Source organism: Desmodus rotundus, chromosome 2 (assembly GCF_022682495.2).
Source record: "Desmodus rotundus isolate HL8 chromosome 2, HLdesRot8A.1, whole genome shotgun sequence".
NCBI classification, from domain to species: domain Eukaryota; kingdom Metazoa; phylum Chordata; class Mammalia; order Chiroptera; family Phyllostomidae; genus Desmodus; species Desmodus rotundus.
This window is the reverse complement of record NC_071388.1, coordinates 177,010,227-177,014,500: the sequence shown is the minus strand read 5'-3', so window position 1 is coordinate 177,014,500 and position 4,274 is coordinate 177,010,227. Positions and strand designations below refer to the sequence as shown.

At 41.8% G+C, this 4,274-nt stretch overlaps 1 non-coding gene across 1 annotated transcript; it reads right to left on the bottom strand.

The window, feature by feature from the left end:
* Window positions 1-2,152: 2,152 nt before the first annotated feature.
* On the bottom strand, window positions 2,153-2,259 carry LOC112308114 (U6 spliceosomal RNA). Its single transcript, XR_002975116.1, has one exon. It is a non-coding gene; the product is annotated as a U6 spliceosomal RNA (small nuclear RNA).
* Window positions 2,260-4,274: the final 2,015 nt, after the last annotated feature.

The window sequence follows — 4,274 nt, the reverse complement described above, 5'->3', positions numbered from 1 at the left end:
TAGAGAAAAGTAACAAGCAATAGCTGCCGTGAGCCAGTTTATTCATTAAAGAGAATTTTTTAGGTATGCAAATGGGTATAAATGTATACACAGAATCCTGAGTGGAATGAGGTCGTTAAGTCACTTCAGCCAGGAGGCAGACCATTAGTAATAGCCTCCTGGCCAACAGTCACTCTTCCGCATCATCAGCCACCATTCCAGAGGTTTAATTTGATATCAATCAGTTTAAATAGAATGTTAGAAAAGAAATTCTATTAGAATAATTGTCACTGAGATACATAGAATAGAAATTTCTGACTATGTCTTGTTCGTGCTATGTTCGGCATTTGGGGCAGGGGTAGAAAACGTTAAGGACCCATGCCTGTCTTCATTACAAACACAGTGTCTGGGCAACAGTCCCAGCCTCCAGCATACAGAACCTCCCAGAGCAGAGCACAGTAGTGAGTACAGTTCAGCTTTAGCAGCTGTGGCATCAATCACTTTCAGAACAGTTTTATAAAGCCCCACCCAAACCACTGAATTATGAATATCTGTCCAATGCACAATCAGCATGCCATTGCATTTGAAATCCATACAGACAAGCTCATTGACACTGAGACACCATTTAATAGACAAAGTTCATTGAGAAGTAGCCACATTTTTAGGACATTTTTTTCCTCCAGTTATATCTGAGAATAAATGTGCTTCCAAATACCCACATGATGGCTGAAATGCACATTTCCAGGCGCTACTAAAGGAATGGGAATTAGTGTGGATTATTAGTATTTTAAACAAGCTTTCTGAATAATTCTTGTGCTTACTAAAGTCTGAAAACTACTGTTTGGTGAGGGACAACTAGTGATTATTTGAATATCCCACATAATTTCTGTTCTCTACACGATGTGTTTGTCACATTCATTTTAACAGTGAGAGGGTGTTTACTTTCAATCAATTTCCAGTGTTCTTTGGAAGCAGGAATTGGGATTTAGAACTTTAGAGTATATCAAATGTCACAGAACCAGAAAGGCTTAGAACTTAAGCTACCGAGGAATATTATGTTTGAAATTTTGTCTGTCAGAAATACACTGTTTTCACAAATATCACTTGCCCCTATGTAAATATCCAAGGATAATGTGCAGGGATGATACTTTGTAAGGGGGACCAACACTTGTCAATTATCTACTCTGCAACAGATTCTTTTTATAAACTATATTTTATTGATTATGCTATTACAGATGTCCTGATTTTTCTCCTTTTTCTCCACTCCACCCAGCACCCCCTACTCCCTCAGACAATTGTCACACCATTGTTCATGTCCATGGGTGATGCGTTTAAGCTCTTTGGTTATTCCATTTCCTACACTGTACTTACAGCCCCATGATATTCTGTAACTACCAATTTGTGCTTCTTAATTCCACCATCTTCTCACCCATCCCCCCTTATCCCTTCCTCCCTGGCAACCATCAAATCACTCTCCATATCCACGATTCTGTCTCTGTTCTTCTTGTTTGCTTAGTTTGGTTTTTAGATTCATTTGTTGATAGACATGTATTTACTGCCATTTTATTTTTCATAGTTTAGATCTTCTTTTTCTTAAATAAGTCACTTTAACATTTCATATAATAATGGTTTGGTGATGATGAACTCCTTTAGTTTTTTTCTTGTCTGAGAAGCTCTTTATCTGCTCTTCAATTCTAAATGATAGATTTGCTGGGTAGAGCAATCTTGGCTGTAGGTCCTTGCTTTTCGTGACTTTGAATATTTCTTGCCTGTCCCTTCTAGCCTGCAGAACATCTTCTGAAAAATCAGCTGACAGTCTTATCAGTACTCCCTTGTAGGTCACTAACTAATTTTCTCTCTCTCTCTCTCTCTTTATTTAAAGATTTCATTTATTTATTTTGAGGGAGAGGGGAAGGGAAGGAAAAAGAGAGGGAGAGAAACATCAGTGTGTGCTTGCCTTTCATATCTCCCCCCTGCCCCTCACTGGGGACCTGGCCTGCAACCCAGGCATGTGCCCAAACTGGGAATCGAACTGGCAACCCTTTGGTTTACAGGCTGGCACTCAATCCACTGAACCACACCATCCAGGGTGTAACTGTTTTTCTCTTGCTGCTTTTAAGATTCTCTCTTTATCTTTAACCTTTAGGATTTTAATTATGATGTATCTTTTTTTAAAACTATAGAACACTTCATGAATTTGCATGTCATCCTAGTGCAGGGGCCATGCGAATCTTCTCTGTATAGTTCCAATTTTAGTATATGTGCTGTCGAAGCCAGCACTAATTATGATATGTCTTGGACTGGCCTCTTTGTGTCCACCTTGTTTGGGACTTTGTGTGCTTCCTGGACTTGTATGTCTATTTCCTTCACCAGATAAAGGACGTTTTCTTTCATTATTTTTTCAAATAGATTTCCAATTTCTTGCCTTTTCTCTTCTTTTGGCATCCCTATGATATGTGAAATGTTAGACATCTTGAAGTTGTCCCAGGGGCTCCTTACACTATCAGGTTTTTTTGGATTATTTTTTCTTCTTGTTTTGTTTGGCTGTTTTATGCTTCTTTATGTTCTAAATCATTGATCTGAGTCTCAGTTTCCTCCACTCTACTGTTGTTTCCTTGTACATGGTTCTTTATTTCAACGAGTATATCCTTCATTTCTGACTGGATTTTTTTTAATGCTGTTGAGACCCTCACTAAGTTCTTTGAGCAAACTTATAACCAGTGTTTTGAATTCTGCATCTAATAGATTGCTCGTCTCCATTTTGTTTAGTTCTTTTTGGAGAGTTTTGGTCTGTTCTTTCATTTGGGCCATGTTTCTTTGTCCCGTCGTTTTGGCAGCCTCCCTGTGTTTGTTTCTATGTATTAGGTAGAGCTGCTATGACTCTCTGTCTTGGTAGCGTGGCCTGATGTAGTAGGTGCCGTGTATGGTTCAAGGCACAGCCTCCCCTGAAACCCAAGCTGGGTACTTGAGTTGCACATTTTGTGTGGACTGAGTACACATTCCTCTTGTAGTTGAGCCTTGATTGCTGTTGGCAGGCCAATGGGAGGGATTTACTCAGGTCAGTCAGCTGCAAGGACTGGCTGTGACCACTGACCACCAACCTCTGCCCTCCATGGGGGATCAGCTGTGTAGGTGCAGAGTGGTGATGATCTGATATAGTCTGTAGCTGTCCACTGGGTGCAGAGGCTCTGGGGTTTCCCGGGTGGTGCTGGCTAAGGTTAGCCTCCACCTGTGTTCTGCCTGGGGCTATCCTGTCTGGGCTATACAGCAATCTGCAGATGGCTGCTACTGTGCTGGGCTTGGCCATTCCCAGGCAAAAGTAAGCTGTGAACCTGCACTGAATGCTGCTAGTGTTGGGCCTGGAACAACATAGCAAGAGGTATGCAGGCTGGGGTCTTACTGAGGCTGGCTGTTGCTTGTTTGAGAGGATTTAGGAAATGATGAAGCATGAGCCAAGACCAGCCATTCACATGGAAAAGCCACTATTAACAGCTTGGGTGGACCTGGAAGTTGGGTGTTCCACACAATGGATCCTCAGGGGATCTCTAGGCAAACAGTGTTAGCCAGGTTGATGGAGTCTCAGATATGGCCCCCACCTGCTGGCTCTGTGGCTTTCTGAGGGGAGGGTTCAGAAACAGAGCAATCACCTCTGCCTGCCTTTCTGTCTGGGAGAAACCTGTCCCCCAGCTCTTGCCTTGATGCCAGACAATTCAGTTCTTCCTTGTATGCCACTGGTGCCTTTCAATCTGCTACCCGAGTGCTGGAGCTTAGAGGGTGTGAGTCTTAGGAAGTTCCTGTGTGAGTTCTTTAACATAAACTACTTGGGACTCCACAAGTTTCCTCCATGACTCAATCCCCACTGATTTTTGTAACCAGAAGTTATAGGGACTTATCTTCATGACACTGGAACTCTGGGCTTGGATGCCTGGTGTGGGGCTGGGATTCCTTGCTCCCAAGATATCCCTCCTGAATTTTTATTGACCACATGTGCACGTGGGATCAGCCTGCTCTGTGTCTCTGTTTCTCCTACCAGTCTGATATATGTGGTTTCTTTAATTCTGTAGTTGTTAGACTTCCATTCAACTTGATTTCTGTTGGTTCTGAGTGAAAGTTGTTCTGTGGTTTAGTTGTAATTTTCATGTGGTTGTGTCAGGAGGTGAACTGTGTTTACGTAGGCCTCCATTTTGACTGGAAGTCTCCAGATTGTTTATAATATTTCAATTAATCCAAAGTTGTCCTCTTTGATCTCCTATTCATCTGTTGCACAAAATGACATGACTATATCATTATTCAAG